Genomic DNA, 20149 nt, shown 5'->3' on the forward strand with positions numbered 1-20149 from the left:
AAATCACCTTCACATGCTGCCTTTTGTCTGTGATTTTTTTTCTTATCTTAACAATAGCACTGCGTAACCTATCTTTACATTTGTATGCCATTTCTATAAAATGTTAATTAAAACACGGCCTGAGGCCCTGTACAGTTAATTCAGGTTTTATTAGGCTGACAATTTGACCCTGAAACTATTTATTTTTCTCATTATTTCTCATGGGCATATATTTTTCTACAGCTACTTACAGTGCTTGACAAATTACACCAACTGTTATAAAGAGACCATGCAGCATCATCATGCTTAAAAGTGCACACGCTTTGAAGTTCAGTGAGTTTAGCGTTTTAACATTTTGAATAAAACATTTTTATGCCCAAATTTTAAAGTCCAAAATTAATAAAGCAATGTTGTTGATTTAGAGCCGCTGTGAAACAGCTGGAACAGTTTGCCCAACTTGAGAGTTACAGCACAACACATTTACAAAGATCCCACCTAATACTCTGACTCACTCTTTTTCTCAGATTATTTTGACAGCTCCCTGATAAAAACCAAGGTGAGGAAAGATGTAAAAGGCTAATAAATGTGTGCTCTTGCCACATCATGGGCAAAGTAGATGATCCTGTCACTTTAACAAGACATTGGTGCAGTGTCTTCCTCAAGGGTTGCAATTCTCTTGTGTCACTTTCCTTCTAGCCGAAACTGATGGTTTAACCTGAAAAGCCCTTCCTAGAGCCATACGCAGTGTATGATGAAAACATGATGCACTGATGGAACAAACCTGTATTATTATATACAGTATCAGAAGCATTTATTAGTTAAATTATATTCGGCATTTTTTTCAAAGTTTAAAACAGGCTCGAAATAAGTGGTTTTGCATCGTAGTTTACGGGTCAAAATGACCCTTTTGTGCCTCAGTGAATAGCAAAACTGAGACTCCGATTTTGAAGTTTTTTATGAAACGTGGAGACTCCCAAAATTGCTTGAAAGAGTCTCCTGATCTTTGCTCAGCATAGCTGATCATGCCAAGAGCTGAAAAACTTGTGTGGTTTGAACAGTCAGATACAAGATTAACTTAAGTTAATTTTCCAAGTGATTGGTGTGCAGACACGACAGACCCCCAACTCTTTTCATACGAGTCAATTTGACATATGTCCCTTTTAAATGTTTCGGACCTTCTTCTGATAGTGCCTCTCAGGCCCTACATCCATTCATGAGTGTTTTGTGTGTCACTAAGCATCAAGTACTTCTCTGGACATTCATGGTAAAAGTCAGCGTTACAATAATAAAATAAATCCATCTCATTCATCTCGACCTTTTGTGAGAATACTCCCTCTGTGTGTGTCCTTTACACACCAATCAATACGTGCATCATGATGCTCTTTGCTTCTGGTGCCTAACCACAAAAAGAAAAAAACAAAACGCCAACTGCACTTTTGCTCATTGGCAACTTGCAGCAAACCAGGTGATAATACACGTTCATATTTCACTGGTATAAACGCTCCGCCTCCTGTTTCTTTGCATCCCGCACGCATGGCGTTTTAAACATAAGCGAACATGAAAAGTGTGTCGGCACCACAGAAACAGAGGTGACTCATTTGCGGATCAAAGTATTTGTGTAGCACGCTATGCAAAACAAACGTCTGACAGACTGAACATTGGTTTCATCTATTTTTGAGTTGGCGCACTATTAAAACCCGCTGGGGCAACTCGTGAAGCGACTTCATGAAAAAGCTTTGGTCATGACAGCACTCTGTACTAAATGTGTCCATTCTGCTATCTGGTTAGGGAGAAAATAAAAGGTTATTTGTGTAATTTGAAGATAAAATGCTTATAAATACATTGTGCAGGTGATTCTATTCAAATCTAATGGTGTCGTTGGCCTTTTCTGCTCAGGTTTTCTCTTTTTTCTTACTCACCCAAACACATTTTTTTCAAGAATATGTTCCCAGCAGGTCCACTAGTTGAAACATGGCATTCTGATTAATATTGCGTTTGTGGAATATTAGTTAAGCAGCAAAATCCCCCCCTTTTCAACCATGTCAGGGGGCGGCCATTTTGTCACTTCTGTCGACTCAAAATGACATCACAAATGCTCGGGGCTCAGGTAATGACTAATCACGGCTCAGCTTCAGAAAACAGGTCAGCCTTGATTGGTCGTTACGTGACCTGTAGTTGTGATGTCATTTTAAGTCGACAGAAGTGACAAAATGGCCGCCCCCAGAGATGGCTGAAAACAGGTGGATTAACTCTTATTTCACAAACGCAATAGTTATCAGAATGCCTTCTTTCAACTAGTGGGCTTGCATAGAACATATCCTTGAAAAAAATCGGTTTGGGTTGACTTCTTTCTCTGACCACTTTAACTATGCTTATTATGCTTTTGGAGGAATATCAATATGCTCGAATCATTTTTCTTCTATTGTAATGTTTTTATGATCGTGGATAATTATCCAGCCCTAATCAGCAAAGTAAGCCTTCCTGTTGATTTCAGTCTGTTAGATGGCAATACTGCACGGTGAGGTATGCAAAATAATGCGTTTAATGCCCCAACCTTTTGGTAAATTGAATTTTCGCCTAAATGCTGAGGACGTCAGTCAAAGTGTGATGTGCAGCGCGTCAGGTGGTGGGCAGGTGGGTGGGAGTCAAGGTGTAAGATGGACTGGCTGTGGTTATTGGCGATGACAGGTGACGTTCCCTTTAATTCTAGCGAGTGCTTTGTCAAGACGCTGTGGGAATTTTGAACAGATTCATTTTCTCGTTTTCATGCTGTGACCCGTCAGTATGGAGGATAATTTATTTGAGCCTATTCAGGAAATCGGGTTGTCAACACATGACTCACAAGATGTATTCATAACAAAGATTGATGACTAGCTTGGGTACCAAAATGACAATAAGCTCTGGCTCATCACACAGCAGTTGTTATTATATTCATAAAAAAAAAAAATAAAAAAAAAAAGTCTCGTATAAGCCTTGACTAACAGATTGTTGAACCAGTATACCCTGGGCTGTTTTTCTTTTTCTATTATCAGATAAACTTGGATGTGAGAGGTTTCATTATTTATAGTGTCAAATCAAATTGAGTTCAATCTAAATGTTTAAAAAAAAAAAGGCTCAAAAGTCAACAAAGTTAGTAATTGAAATAGCCGTCATGCTTTATGAGTGTGTTTTTGTGTTTTCTCTGAATTTTTTTGTGACATCACCCCAAACATGAAAAGCGTGATGAAAACCTTAGAACCGGAAAGGCTACGTACTATGACAGGGAAGGGCCTTCCTGTCTTATACGAGCAATGCAAATATTAAAATGTCTATGAAATATTCAGATACTGATACTTAAATAACATATAGTCAAATACAAAATTGTACACGACTAGCACGAAAATGACCAGTGAGGCTTGCCAACAAACCTCTTTTTTTCAGGACACAATTACTTAAAGTGGACATTTTATGGAAAATTGTTTTTCTATTGCTTGTATACAGATAATTGGTTCTCTGGAGTGCCTTCCTATCCATCAAGTGTGAAATTAAACAACGAGGTAAGTCTTTTTTGTTTTTGGCTTATTTCTGAAAATGTGTGAGTGAATTGTTCTCATATTTGCATAATAATCACACCGAGTTTCTCTGCCCATGACATGATCAGGTTGGCTGACTGTCATGCAGAAACCAAATCCCCCATCGTGTGACAACACTGCTATTATGTCAAAGTCAAAAGGTAAGCACAGCTGCAATTAAAAAGTTTTGTTGGATGCACAGATTAGTGTTAACTTGTGACGTTAGCGTCTGACATGCTTGCTTCCGACGTTAGCTTCTGACATGCTTGATAGCTCAGTGAAGTTGTTGACGCGGTGGCGGAGGGTTTTTAGTTTGGTGTCCATGCGCAACATACACACAGTGTAATGTATGAGTGTAATGTATGAAGTGCTGCCTCTCTGAGTGAAAATGCTTGTTTTTTTTATTTACGGGAGCACACTTATGTCAATGCTCTGGGCTCTGCTCTCAATTTGGTGTTCAAAATCTTGAACCCTCTGACCATTGAGGTACAAAATCCACATTATCCACTCACTCGATGGATGAAGCAGGCACCTAAAATGGGCCAATTTTAGCGAGACAAGAAATAGGGTGTATAAAAAAGTGCCGAAATCCGAATCTGTTCTTAAGCCAGCGATGAAACATCACAGCCAAGTCTCTTTCCTACATCTCTGGCAATGGACTTCAGAGTGGGTAAGTCGTTTTACTTTAATTTAGTTTAATTCATTTTTATTTTACGATGTATGATGTCATAATATGGAATAATACTTATTAGCTTGCATTCATATTGCACCATTCAAGTGACTCAAGCACATTTAAAGTGGAAGTCAACACAAAAAAAATATTAATATAGCAAAATCCACCCGTTTTTAGCCGTCTCAGGGGGCGACCATTTTGCCACTTCTGTCGACTGAAAATGACATCACAGTTGCTCAGGTAATGACCAATGACTGCTCACCTGTTTTCTGAGGCCGAGCCATGGTTGGTCGTTGTCTGAGCCCTGAGCAACTATGATGTTATTTTCAGTCAACAGCGAGTGGCAAAATGGCCACCCCCTGAGATTGACAAAAACGGGTGGATTTTGCTGATTAACTCATATTCCACAAACACAATATTAATCAAAATAGTATGTTTTCACTAGCAGGCCTGCATAGCACATATTCTTGTCAAGAACATTTTTGGGTTTACATCCACTTTAACAATATTTAATGGGTATAATTAAAATATATCTGTACATGTGTGTGTTTGTGCCTGTACGAGTCCCTATATCCTGCACATAGAACCCCCGCCATTTTATACATTGATGTTACCAAATGCATGCTTTTGTGAACAGATGTTGCTTGAATAGTTTTTTGAAACAGTTTCATTACTGAGGAATACCATACATCTCACTAGAAATAATTGTCCTTAAAATGAGCCTGCAGGCAGTCGTGTAACATTCAGAAAAGAAATGCGATGGTCAGCTCAAATTGGCCTGACATTCAGAAAAAAAGGACCAGCTCCTCGATGGTGTCAGTTCGTCGTTGTCAGGAGTGGGCCGCGAAACCAGGGGGCCCCCCCCCTGGCCCCCACCCCACTCACCCATCTAGCATCCATCATCCTGAAATGCTGACATCAAAACAAACAAGACAGAGGAAATAAGCTGTGGCACCACATCAACAAACAGCTGTCAAGTGTCCCTGCGTGGCGTGATGGGCTGTGCCACGGCGAGAGGAGCCCAGTGTAAATAGAAAGGGACGTGGATGTGTTTGGGTGACAGACAGCCCAAGGAAAGGTGTGGCATAGACCGGCTCTTACGAAGAAATATGTGTGACATTGTAGACGCCTGCTGCCAAATAAGATCAGCTTGTCTTGCGATAAAACAACCGTCGTGTGACCACAGGATGAGATGATTCGGTTTCGTCTTCAAAATGAAATCTTGCCCTTTATTATCTTTTGAAAACTTGGAATTTCTGCATTGTCTTAAACGGCCAATGTCTCATTTAAGTAAAGTCCCATATGTAACGTTATAATAAACACTTAAGTTTACTGTTACTGTTGTAGAAAAGCTTTGTTAGCCATGGCGATGTTGCTACAGAACAGCATTAGTATAGATTCGGCCGCATTATCGGCATGTGTGTACCCCACTTAGGCATGCGCCGATTACCGGTTTGATGCGTTACCGTGGTTTCAAAAAGACAGGGTTTCAATAACCTCGAAAACTGGCTTTCCCCGGTAATGCACTCTTCTTTTGTTTTTTGAGGGGACGTCTAAGCAGGGTGCAGTATGATTGGCTGCTTGCAGAGTTGGGGAAACAAGCTGCATCTTTGAAGTTAATTGCCTGCAATTAACTTTTTTTCTCATCGGGGAAGGGAAGAGTTAGGGAACGAGACGAAAGAGGCATTGCAAAAACTTACTGACTTTTTGTTCTGTTAGTGGGCATTACCCTTGAAAAAATGGTGCCAGTGGGTACTAGTTAGCCCCAAGGACAACATGAGTAGCCTACAGGTCTTTTCTACAAAGTAGCTGACCAGCAGTGGCACACTGTGACACACTAAGAAGAATTTAAACAGAAGAAGAATGTTAACATTAATTTATTTGAACTTGGTACACGTTTCCTCTGTGCCAAATATTCAATATTTTGTTTAAAAATAATATACAGATTGTGTTCATTGGGAAACAAATGCTGTTTTTATTTACCCAACTATTTCCCAACATAGAATATTGAACACCACGATACCGCAATATTTCAGCAGCATTTAATATCGGCCCATGCCTAACCCTATAAAGCTTGAATCTTGTTACACTTGAATACACGTTTCTATTAATTGTTCGGTTCATGCGAGCCAAATGCAGACAGCATAGTGGGCAAGTTTAACCGCATGGTCCGATGCCGCAGCGGAATAAAGAAGCTTTCCCAATGAATAGAAGATAATCACACCAAATTGCACTTGTAAGGCTGTCATGAAGCACGCACACCGGCTGTCCCTTGACAATGTTGCTACGGTGATTGCTTCTTATCGCCGTAATGATATCACTGCATATGCAATCTTCCTGGCAGGCCCCCCTTGTGTATTATGCTTCATATTTGCTGAGTCCAATATTGTGAAGCTATTCTTGCTCCTATAAGCTTTTGCTTAAAATAACAAGAAAAAATACGTGTCTGCTGTCATTTATTATTGATTACAGGGGAAGATAGTGCAATAGAAAGTACTGCTGATCTCTGACACCTTACCAACTCTATTAATATAATATGTTGGCTTTATGCTCAGAATGAGTTTGAGGGGCGAAGAAGGACGTACATTACCTCGTCTTGTATGTCATTGGAGATTATCGATACGTGTTCTCGTAGATCTTTTTGAATCGGACGGGACCACTCAATTGCCCTTGTCTAAGGTTTGAAAAAGCCAATTGCTATAGAACTGTAGCACAGAAACCATATGCCAGGACATACAGTAATATAAGCATTTACACCTTCTTGACTGCACTGCCGTTCATGCATCTTTGGAATTTGTGCCCCAAGGTGAACGCCGATGTTTAATCTTTAAGCTGGAACATTCTACCGTTTCTTTGCAAACGAATCCAGGTTTGAAGGCTCTCACTTAACTAGTGTATTTGATGTGTAATGTCATGTGGGGAGGACCATTACACACTGTTTGAGAGCAAACATCTGAAAAATGACGGGGGGAAAGTTTCCAGTGCAACGTTTGTGAAATGGAACAAAATGTTAGTGGCTAATGTTGAAATCATAAGAGTAGATAACATACTGTAAGGGAAGATGGGTAATGAACGATTGTTTTCATGAATACATTTATATTAATATGTACATAACAATATAGAATATATTCTATCCAAATAATTTTTGGGAGGGGGACAGTGATAATAATTACTTATATTGACAAAATATTTGAGGCCCCAAATGAGTTCATGCTATATATTACGATTTTAAACCTGGACTGGGCTCGATTCAATGTATAGTGCTGTCATTCGTTACGTCTTCTCATCAATGTCACATATTTATCTTGCGCTGCTGAGCAGCGCAAATTAACGCGCTACTCTGCTGGCTAGGACGCGCAGTTGACGTTTCCTTTCTTTGTCAGTGACCACATGCCTGAGACATATTTTTGCTTTAGGAAGTTTGGCAGGCACAGTTGACGGCTTTGATCCCTTGAGTTTAATTTGCATCATATTAAAGCCCACGATTTCCTCACTGATAGAACCGTCTGCAAGGAAGCAGTAATTTGACGCCTTCCTAGTTCTTTTTATTTGCAAGGATGTTTTGTAATGTTGTTATTAAAAGGATGCCGTCTACCATCCTTGTCTCGGATGATGACACTTTATGCAGTGAAATTTTTCAAACAAGTTTGGTAACTGAATATTTTCTCTTGGTTATTATAGTATCATTTTGAGTACCACTGAGAATGATCGAATTATTGTTATTATAGCGTCTTGAGTGGGAGTGGGTAATTATTTTCTATTGACATGACAATTCTTTAAAAATTCTTGAAATGGTCGTAGTGCGTCACCTGTCGCCACCACTCTTTATCTTGTGTGACATTTGGCATGAGCAGCATAGTATCATAGTATTAAGTTCATTACATGTACAGTTCACTGGTCGACTGGTAGACGTCACATGTTCTGCAGCCTCTTGCTCGGAATGTTGGTCCATTGCGACAAAATATCCCTGAGCAGAAAAATGAATGCATGTAATATAGTAATGTTTTAATTTCTTATTGACTCTGCGTGAAAGGCAGACAATTTTCTGTATTTTCATAGTAAAATATTGTTGACAGCATGTATGAGCTTTATTGTATTGTATTGTTAAGTTCATTGAGACAATGAATGTTTACTGTTGGTTGTAAATAAGCCCCCAAAAAACCCCATCAAACTCGTTGTCCACTCAACCAAACTTGGATAGCAGAAGGCAGAAATCTATTATACACTATGTGCATGAAAGTAGAAGTTCCACTCACACACTTTTTTCTTATCTCATCACAAATCTAACAGCAGCCTTGTTTGATGTGTGATTAGCAGTCACCAAAAGTGGAATATTGCGATGGCAGCACTCATACTGCTTTGGCTCATGATAGCTTCCCAAACTAGGACTAAATAAACACAGCATCGAAACGAGTGGAATCTTGAAACAACAGTACAGCGGAATACGGCTTAACCGATCTACAATGGCCAGTTCTTGTTTTATGTGTGGATGCAGAGGTTTTGGGTGAGTAACCACAGAAGCAATGCGCAGAAGATAAACATTAAGTCGGCTTATGAAGCAGCGGACCTTTCTGCCAGCACAGGCTGCCCTCGGAGCAATCGCCACCGTCAATATAACCCTTGTGATTTTCGGTGCCCCCACCCGAAGGCGGAAGGAGGCTACATATAGACAGAACATAGAGAACAAGGGGTATGACTAGATCAGTTGTTGTTTTTTTTTTTAAATGTTGTTTTACTTCTTCCTACTTCTTGTTTAACTTGTAAACTATGCCGAAGGATGAAATGCGTTACTTCTTTTTCTTTCCAAATCCATCGTCAAACCATTTCCACCTTTAGACTAAACAAGCAGTGTAATTCAGAAACTCACAGGCCAGTGAATTGATGGATAGCCGTTTTTGTAGCTCTTTGTTAGATATACAGCATGCCAAAAATAACCACATTAGCAGCAATTTGAAGAGGGCTCCAACTGCCTCCCACTATTACTACTCTAATTATTCTTAAAAGTGCTCAGCGGCTGAGTATGACTTGATCTTCACCAGGAACACACAGCAGAGGTTCAGGAAGTGTAAGAGAGGGTAAAAAACAGAAGTCTTTAGGGGATATGGACCTAAAAAGCTAAAACAGACTTTGAGTTGCCTGGAGACAGCGGCTCGGTTTGAAAGCATAAAGGGAGGAAATAAAGTCCTGCCGAACACAGGAAAAATAAAATAGGAGAGAGAATATGACTAAATGGGTGGTGGCGATGTGGAGGGTTTAGGGCCGCTAAGGATAAATGATGCATGCGTAAGAAGAGGTAAGAGTTTGTAATCAATATGGGCTTCACATTTGACAATCACAGAGGCAGTGCCATTTTGAGAAATCCCTTTTAATGTCATATGCGGACTGCAATTGTTAGCAAATAGTTGCCGCTAAAATTCTGTTTAGTGCACTGGAGGCTTGTGAATGACATTTTCAAGCGCCAACCTTTATCTTAATTAGAGAGCAAATCATTGAAGTGTCTTATTTGTAGTGTCAATCAGAGTTAATAGGTATTTTATTAACTAATCTCTAATTTTAGATCTGTGTCCTCAATGAAGTTCCCTTTGCAAAAACTCCAAAATGTGAGTTGCGGTGGTAGGATTTGTAGGATTCTGTAATGCCCTGCAGGTACAATTTTCCATAACGTGGCAAACTCCCTATCTGCTTCCTTCGCCTTCTGATAACTTGTGCTGTAAGCCCTCAGTTAGAAAGTCAAATCCTCCTTTGCTTCTTTTTAAGCTTACTTTTATGCACTTTTTACTGGGTTAGCAAAAAAAAAAAATCCAGGAACCAATATTTCCTACCCTCTGCAATATGAAAAATCGAGCTATTTTTCCATCAGTCAATCTATCTGCAATGTCGCTGTTTGAGACATTTACTAACAACTGTAATTTTGGATTATTGAATTACAATGTTCATGCTATTGCTACTGACGAAATACATAATGCTTGCAGTGCTTCTTTTGAACAGTCATATTTCAAGCTGGATTTATTCTGCAGTCCCGGTGAATTTTATTTGAAGTGGCACAATTTGGAGATCACAACAGTGTAAATAGAAAAGGACTGTCCCCTAAAATGTACAAAAATCGGATATACAGCAGGCGTTACATTGTAATTGGCTTCATGGTCCTGCTGTGTCAACTCATTACAAGTTTGTTAACTTGTGTTCGCAAAGTTTGCAATGTGAGCTGAAGAGCTCATGTTCCTTCAATATCCAACTTAGATTGTCAATGACCTCATTTAAAGTTAGGTAAATTTCTAATTGTGCTTCAAGTCACAGTTTGTCTTTCAAACTGTTGTCTTAATATGATTAATGCTCGGATATTACGGTCTGTCTTTCATTAAATTAACTGGCTTATGAAAAAGGATAGCTGATGCATTATTGCGACATTTTCTTCATTTAACACTGTCTATTGTCACCGATGTCGATATTATCCTAATGGTGCCTCATCAGTTTATTATTACCATTTTGTGGCACATTCTCCTAAACTGTTTTGTCAAAGGTTAATTTATATTCTCTAATAGTCAGCCCAGATTGATTTGAAAGGTCAGTTTTTGATGAACACATTTCTTTAAGAGACTGAAAACATTGTTTAAGAGGGAAAGGACTCATTGTCATTGCCCTGTCTTCTGGAAGGAACAACAAAGGAGAACCAGACTGTGGTTAATTTGTTTGGCATCTCTTTGGATGGCTGATAAACGGTCCAACTGTTAGCTAGCATATTCGGCTGAGATGATGGAGTCGATAATAAGCACTGATAGATGTGTTAAATTCGTGAAGTGAGAAAAGCAGGGGGTGACTATCTGTGGAGGCGCCGGGTTGTTCTGACAGATTTTGCTGGAGTCGGTCTCCCACTACTTGCAAGGTTAGGGTAATAATTGATGCCCCAGAAGTGCTTTGGACAACTGAAAAACTTTCTTCGTACCTCCGGGACTGCTGTTTACTGCTCAATGTGCTGGGACCTCGTCAACTCTTTGGGCTTTCTTATACTCCCACGAGTAACTCTTAACACTTTTGACAATCATCCTCAAGCACAGTCGGCGCCTGGCACGGCGTGGCGACTGTATGTGCTAAGATAAAGACTATAGCTAGTACATGACCCCTAGCTAGCCTCTTTCAAGTCAACCTGCGGCCAGTCTCTTGAAAACAAGATGAGCTGAAAGCCAGGACAACAGCTGTATTTTGAACGCAAACAATGCGCCAGACTCATTCAGCTACAGACCCGCAGATCTGCTGCTTTGGATGGCAGTGCTAACAAGTGATGGAGAAATACTCCTGATCAGACAAGGAAGTGTTGAAAGTAAAGTGCAAATGCTTTTGTCTATCGAAGCGGTTATGGGCTGTGTTCATGTACGCTTTTTACTGTCCAGCGAGTGCCAACATGACTGAGCCGTAAGCTAACAGTACTGCTTGAGCGCTCGCCGCATACATCATAGATACTGATGCTGCGCTGCTGCAATTCAACATTTCAAACGAAGTAAGCTCTTAACTGAAATTGTGTCGTAGCCCATCAGATGTCACAAAGCCATCACAATTTAAGTACATAGCACAATTCTCAAAAGAGTTTCAAAATACAGGGCCATTGTCAGATAGAAAGCAAACAAATGAAGCTCTGCGGTCGCCGGTCAACCAACGTTTGTATTTTGATGTACGATCTAAATCAATCCAAAATATCAATTTCAAGTTGCAGAGGCGGAAACAGCAAAATCCCATCTGTGCTTGCAATCGTCCTTCTGCAGCCATCTAAATACCAACCTGTCTTTGTGCTATCATTCTCTTCTGGCTCGTTGATCTTTGCTGTTGCCACTCGACGAGCTCTGACTGCAGAATATCAATCAATCACACCACAGCACACTCAATCTTGTTCACCTCTTTTCTCACTATAGCAATCAACTGATTGTGCTTCATCCCCCCCCGTCTCACCCCACGGACCTGTGCTGAAATGTCAACCAAATTAGCAGCCCGAATGCTTGTTAGATACACAGGCCTTCACATCTGCAGTTGCCATTACATTAATTCAACTATTGACTGAGGGGAAACAAACACAAGTACTGTACATTATTAGCCTTAAAACAAGGTCTTGACCAGCAATTAAATATACAAATCCTACGGGTGCTCTGAAAGTCATAGTGTCATAGGTGTGGGAGGTACGCCTTTTGTCCAACAGTCAGATGGGATAGACTCCCGTTCCCCGCAACCCTGAATAGGATAAGAACATGGATTGAAGAATTTGTATGATAAACACTTTTAGGCCATACATATGAAACAATCAAATGAAAAGCTGGATGCGGTACAACGTTATCATTACCACTAATAAGAAGTAGTTGTCGTTAACTCTCACTAAGAGTCAATAAGTTCTTTTGTCAAAAATTCAAATTCAATTCAAATGTCAAAATTTTAATGAAAAATTCAGTCGGGGTTTACTGTGAATTGACGACACCCTGTACCATCGTTGCATTTAACATTGTAACCATCAAGGGCATAGACTGTATTCAAACAAATGTTGCCACTTTTCAAACAAACTGTAACGTTTGCGGTACAAGCTGCCAATCCACACGCCTCCTCTCCTGCCATTAAACCAAATTATCCTAGGGCATTTGTTGTTCTCTGCCATAAAGAGTGGCTTAATCTGTTGGACGCTCCAGACAAAACATCAGTTTATGGCACAGGAGATCCTAACCATGACAGCTGTTCTGCATAAAGATCACAGCTGCTGTCAGGCTTTCAGTTTAGTCTAAACTACGCTCTGTGCTCCTTCACGGTGGATAAGTCGTGTGAGGTTTTTTTTTGCAGGGCACTGCATTACTCTTCTATCATGAGTAAAAACAACACCGTCTTGACCTTTGCTCTCATGTTAAAGAAGTCCAGTTTATGATGGTAGGTGTAATTATTTGACAGTTTAACATGAAATAAATCTAATACAAACTACAATTTATCAATAAAACCTGTAAACTTCACCAAGTATGACACTGCAGGGCTCCAGACTAACTTTTTTTAAAAATTATTATTACTGGAAGCACAGTGGCCCCTGACATGAAATTTTAGGGGCACCAGTAGAAAATTGTCCTACAAATTGTAGTTCCACTTTCAAAGTAAATATTCACATTTCCATTCAATTTCACTTTATTAGTAAATGCAGATATTGTTCGTGAAGTATGAAACTAATGCCACTATTATCAGCAAATGTCATGTTGCCTGCTTGTTACGGTTATCAACAGCACAATGTACAGTTCATTGAATTTGTCTCCCGAAACCAGTCAGCCAGGTCAACTTATCCCCAAAAATAGAACATTTTCTTAAATTTTTTTTCATCACAACAGTTTCCTCACAAGACAAGTCGGACTCATGATCAGGATTTATCTCCTCTGGCACACGAGGTTGATTGCGGGGGAAGTAAGCACTGATAGTCCTCTTGGAAAGAATTTGGTGAATCATGTAGATTTGCACAATAGCCTTGAGACCCGCCTCTTATCACACACTAGCCAATCACAGTGGTCTTTGGCCCCACTAGCACCGCCCCTGCTCTCAAAAACATTGGCCTGCCTTCTTCTTCTTTGGCGTTCGTCCCCGATCCTCTTTAGGAGTTCACGTTGGATGTCAGCGCTAACAACACGGCTGAATTTTGTCAGCAACAAAATATATTAAATGTCTAAATGTAGGACATGTGGATGTGTAAGATCACATTAACTCATTCACTGCCAGACATTTTCAGACATTCTTTTACCCTAATGTTTGAAAATATTCGAAAAAATTATAAATAAATTCCTGGGATTGAATGGCTGGACTGTGAAAAGACAAGTAAATTCATCAATGGCAGTGAGTGAGTTAATTCCTGAATATCACAACCGGAATGTTGTTCCAAATCCTCAACCTGCCAGAGAATTCGTTTCACCTGCACACGCTACTGGCGTAACATGCAAGATACAAAATTTGCACTTATTTTTGCAGCTAGGTCACAGCTTCATCCTTTGACAATGTCATCTCTACACAGAACTTTTCAAAAACAAAAGAGACATAAAAAATGCTGTCTTTACAGGATCTTTCTTATGTAAATCTACCCTTGAGTACGCTCATTCAACAAAACTGTCTTTAGCGCCACAATGGGACTAGGAGGTAATGATTATGAGGAGGCTGGTAAAGAATACCAAATTGTATGATCACACAGTGTTGGAGCTGTGCTGCAGTTCGTCGGCTGGTTGTGTAATATGATGCAACTGAACAGCCTTGGAGATGAGTCCTTACAGTAACTCCTGCAATATTAATGAAAAAGAAAGTATCTACGGGCTAGTTTGATGAGTTCTTTCCCAACGGCTATGCTCCATCCCCACCAGTGAGGTTCGAGATCTTTAACATCAGTATAATGTAGCATGTAGAATGTGACGTCAAATACTTTTCATTACTGTCTCCAATGGCTGACCATAATACAGGTTCACAAGGTAATAACGAAATAAAAGCACCGAGATATGAAAAGAATCATTCAGTTCATCAGCCGCCTACACAGGAACAAAATTAATTACAGTTATTCAGTTACCCTCCACGAACATTAAAACGCGTTTATAGTTTTCAGAGGGCAGACCTCTGACATTCTTTTAACAACTTGTAAGAAATTAATTACGATGTAGAAGGAGGAGAACAAAGTCTTGATTTTTGAAGTGGTCATTAAGCCCTGGTGAAGATGTTGTTCTTCAGACTAATGACGTTGGCCATAAAGTGATGAAAGAATGTGGAACAATGCCATTCTTATCAGTGACTGCAGATTTCTGATGTGCTGAATGTAGCATGTGATTTTTTTTTCTTCCCTCTAAATGATTTCCACACAAGAGTGTCTAATTTGTAATCAGCACCCAGCGCTTGAAAAAATACAAAAAGATCTGCTGAATACCGATCATTCCGTTTGCTATTTAAATCAATACATCCCTCATTACAGTGCCATGAATATTTCATCGGCAAGACTATTACTTCAAATGAATAATTTAAGTGTGTTCTAACAGTCAGTGTTGGAGGGGTTCAACGGCAGCCTTGTCCCAGAGCTTCTAAATCCGACCGCCCCACCGGCAAGGTCTTAGATCACGTCCAGAGACGTTTCTCTTGCAGATTGCCAGCTTAACAAATCAAAGAATTGACAGAAAATCTACAGGGAATTCCAAAAAATGTGATTTCATCTGGAACATGAATTTCTATGTAACTACATATAATGGCAGAAAAAAAATTAAACAGGCTTCATGAGTTGGCCGTCCCCCACTATATAAGAACTGAGCACCATTGTTTGCATCAGCAGTTATCTGACGCAACTGCAAATGACTTAGTCATAATTACATGACCCATTTTTACCGCTACAGTGTGCAGTTAGCTAACTAGCTATGCCTACACTTCGAAAATGCATCTTCTTTGGATTCCACAATTTACAGGAGAATTCAGTGTCGTTATTTAAATTCAGAATTTCTTTTAGGCTATGTTGAAACGTAAAGCATTGTGGGTATAAAACTAGCAAGAAGTATGTGCTCAAATGTCATATGTAGTGTGAGCCGTCATGTTTAAAAATGGTTGTCTTTCCCCAAAGTGTCTGTTATGTGGACCTACGCATACACAACACCAAGCAAGGACGTGATGCAGCAGACTAGCCCACTGTCCGTCCATTGGCTGAGAGGAGCCCTGGTTCGCTTGTGAGCTAGCTGGTGGCTAGCGCCTCTCGTTGGCGCGTGGAAAGCTCCCCAATGACTCGGTGGGTTATATTCTCTTTAACAAGAACATTGTGTAGTCTCTACAAACTGGCGGTCATTAGTGCAATTGTGCAGTCCTGCACCTGAGCTCGTATCGTGCAATACCCAATATTCCCCACTACTGTAATACCGTGCAATACTCAACATTCCCCACTACTGTTAGTCTAGTTTTATTTTTATCCAATGCTGTTCCTTACATTTCACTACAGCACTGCAGCACTGTCACTTAGAGTATTTTTTCCTCTGTACTATGTACAGGCCGAAATGAGTGTTCCTCATATTTTTTATGTAGATGTAGGTTGGTGTGTATACACATGTGTATATACACATGTTACTGCGTATATCTACATAGGTTTGATTCTAAATGTTTGCCGTCAATGTTATACATTAATGGCCACATTATGCCGCCGCCCCTGTGTGACCTATATCTTTGCTACTGTAACAATGAAAATTTCCCCACTGTGGGATCAATAAAGGCATTCTTATCTTATCTTATCTTATTCCAGCCAACAGAGGCTTTAAATGAATACAGTATGTTCTCGCAATTCAGCGTGTGGTATTTGTTTGATACCTTGATGATTGATTGCCTGCTGAGCGGGGCATGGTTTGGGCGCAATCACAATTTTGTAGTCTCATTTTATGTGATTTTTTTTTTCTTCAAATCATGAAAACAGTGTGTCACTAGACAAGATAATGTCAAGATTTTTTGGAACACTCTGTATGACCAGCTTCCAATTGCTGCAGTGGATTCCATCCACTGTATTGAAAATACTTTGTCCCATTATAGAGAACCCTAATTGACAAACCCTCATAAAAGTATGTTTTATGCTCAACAGCACACACAACAATCCATAATGTAATTTATGTATTCCAAGAGCAAACGGATTACCGCATTTCTATCCATTTGGTATGCAATTTTTTTCTTACGTAAGTAATGTTTTGTCAACCATTTGACGCTGATGCTCTGTGCATGAACATACACACGGAGCTGGTATTCATTAATGCAGTAAAATTGAAGGATAGTTCGCATGTTAAACCATTAGGGTCATTTGCATATACGGTACTGTATACTCTTGAAACATTGGTGTTTTGGTCATAGCTGTTTCATATACTGTACTTATCTATTTGAAATGTTTTTATCAACAAACCATCAAATGCTTAGTTTCAAAGACATAGTGGTCTCTGTTGTATCAAAAGCGTCAGTGGAAGGAAAGCCTACACAAAATAGCGAATGTAAGTAGCAGTTCAAAAACAGCACTATGGTTGACATCAAATGAAGAAACATACATTAAATATTGAGTGAGTAGATTTTAACCTTCGGTATCTCCACAAGGGATAGGGATGAATCCATTTCCCGTGCTCTGAACTTCATCAAAATGGAGATAAGACTTTCTTTCAAGTGTTGTTGAGCTGTGTTGGATGTTAAGTAACGCAAGGTCAAAGTCGGTGTTCATGTCAGATTATGGAAATGTCCGTCCCTTTCCCTTTTCCAAGCTCCACAGTTAAGAAGGGTTTCAGACAGAGAGGAGTGGTTAAGTGTGCTGTACACAGATGGATGTGTTGATTGTATGAAGAGCGCTCATTTCCCACACAACCACACTCATCCGTAGCCTCGCTCTCAGACAGGTTATAATTTCTGTGTAATTGCCTCCATTAGCTTGAATGGCTCTTGTGAAGCTGGAGTTTTGACATATTGTGAGTACAGATAGTGGGGCATGGCCCCTGCAAGCCCTTCCATCCTCTTTCTGCCTCTCTTCAAAACACAAAAGTGTTATTGTTATTGACTTTATTCATCAACGTCCGTTCATGCGTTCATGCAATTTTTTTCTCATCCCTACCAAAGAGATTGTTTTCATTACTGTTGATATGTTAGTGATCATGAATACATGGTGATTACGGTAACAATTTCGGGTGAAGTTTGTGTGACGAGGCAGGAGAGCATATTTTTGCTCTGATTGTATCAAGTCTAATGTCTTCCTGACATTCTTAGTGGATAAACCATGAGTCTTTGCGACAAAACTCAAGTAAATGCAAGTTAGATGTGGTGCGATATAATTTAAGCCTATTAGGCATTGACGGAGGTCTTTTTTTTACTTGACAATGTCAAATATTAACTCTGCTGTCTACTCTTGACGGTTTCAATCTGTCCTCAGTATCTAAGTTTCAAAAAGTTATGAATGGAAATGCCACTAAAGGTACAACACATTTATTTTGAGACCTTCAAGGACAGTACGTCAATAAAACAACAGTTAAACGCATACAACGCAGAATGAGGTTGATGTGATGGCACAGAATTGTGGACCAGTTGTCGTTTATAGAGCAGGGGTGGCCAAATCTGGTCCTCGAGTTATGTTATTGTTATGCTTATGTATGATTGTGTGCTATCGAGGATGACACCCGGACTCTTAAACCGAAGGCAGGAGCAAACTATAGAGTGGGGAAACTGCCAACTTTGGATAATGGACAAAACATGAAATTATTCAGTGAGTTAAATATGGCCTCACTGTTTTACGTGTATTAAAAGTATCTCTTTGAAAAATATGACCACTTTTCACCTTTTGGTATTTGCAGCTGGATATGTCAACATTAGGTCAAAATGCATACAAAGAGCAGAGTGACATACAAAACACAAAAGCTTTTCATTAAATGGAAATGTGATTCAGTTCATGAAAGAAAAAGAGCTCCATTCAAATTTCCGATGGCAGTTCCCCTACATGACTTCTAAAAAAAAAAAAATCAAAACCAGAAAATTGCTCAGAAAAAAAACATTGTTTATCTGCCAGGCATTCATATCCTCGGCTATAGTTTGTCCTTCTAGACAGCGCTGATAGTGACTTATCTGCTTCTATCGCTCCCAGAACTCCCCCGTATCACTCCAATCCTACTGAATGGCAATCTGCACTTTGTTCTCTATGGATCAATGGCTCATATCAAGTATAAACCAATTTCCTTCACAATCTACTCTCTGGGAAATAAACAGACTCATTCCCTCGGTAGCCTGCTGAACCATTGTTCAAATAAATGTTTTTGAACTTTGGTAGATACTGAAACTTGAGATGCTATTAAATATCATCGCTGTCTGATGAAAACTTTATAAGTCTACTTTATGACAGTTTTAACTAGGTTGTGCTGTGTGTACTATGAAATACAGTGTTACTAAATAAACATCAACCAATAACGCCAAGTTTACAATGATTATTTCAATCGGCCACCTCATCTGTCCCACAAAGCACGTATTAACGTTTATGGATAAACATATTAAAACGTTGAAGAAGCTCTTCCCTCTCATAAACTGCATCACGTTTCCATATGCCAGACTGCTCTTTGATTCGACCTTTTTACGTTCGTCAGTCATCAGCAGTAGAACAGAAGAAAGTTTTGCGAAATTCAGTCGATTCCCTCCGAAAGTGGAAAGAATGAGCTTTTATTCTATAAACCAGCTAAAACAACATTTATATGGTTATCACACCACCTAACTATAACATTGTTTTGTGTAAATGCATTCAAGTGCTGAATGACTCAAATAAAATAATAACCCGGAGGACAGAAGAAAAATGGGATGAAACGCGCGTTATTAATGGCACATTTCAGGAGCACAGCCAGGTTAAAGGATGGATTAGCTAGATGCTGCCAGAGACATGTGGGGAAGTTAATTCTCACTGAACATTGAAATGGTTTGATCTCCTGCAAGAACTGTTTCCTCTGAACCTCCCACTTAATGTTTTGACACTGTTCTACATGTAAATGCGCAGCATGGCTCTCATGAATACTGAGAGCTCTCCTTTGCACATGAATTGTCAGAGTGGTTGGAGATCATTTAATTCTTTGGAGATGGTGATTAACACATGCATTCGTTTCAGGCTGTGCACCTCTTTGATGCTAGTGGAGGGAGAAACGCCACTAGAGGGATTGAGGAGGAGGATTGTACATTGCCACACACCATTACCGTGATGTGTGGCAAAGCACGAGAAAAAAATAGCCTCAGTCAAAAGAACAAAAAGCACTTTACCGCTTGACAAAGACAGTGCTGTGCAAACTAGTAATTATCCTCACATTTCGCATGTATCAACACTGGCTCTCATTACATTGTGTTCACTTAAAAGCTGCACTTCTAGGCTCTGCTGAGAAAGTCAGTGTATAGATTTATCAAAAAGCACTAGGTATTTACAACAATACAACTGTGGCAACAACGTGTGCATATGGTTAAA

The 20149-nt window shown here is 39.7% G+C and overlaps 1 long non-coding RNA gene across 4 annotated transcripts in view; it reads left to right on the top strand.

The window, feature by feature from the left end:
- Nucleotides 1–20149, top strand: part of LOC147141072 (uncharacterized) — a 117588-nt gene that overhangs the window by 15754 nt on the left and 81685 nt on the right. For all 4 annotated transcript variants that reach the window (XR_015088314.1, XR_015088317.1, XR_015088316.1 and 1 more), the window contains exons 4-5: nucleotides 3460–3515; nucleotides 3620–3691. This is a non-coding gene — a long non-coding RNA (uncharacterized LOC147141072). The remainder of the gene's footprint in view (nucleotides 1–3459; nucleotides 3516–3619; nucleotides 3692–20149) is intronic.

This window comes from Filicampus tigris, chromosome 10 (assembly GCF_054856515.1).
Source record: "Filicampus tigris isolate MCC_2025a chromosome 10, RoL_Ftig_1.0, whole genome shotgun sequence".
NCBI lineage: Eukaryota > Metazoa > Chordata > Actinopteri > Syngnathiformes > Syngnathidae > Filicampus > Filicampus tigris.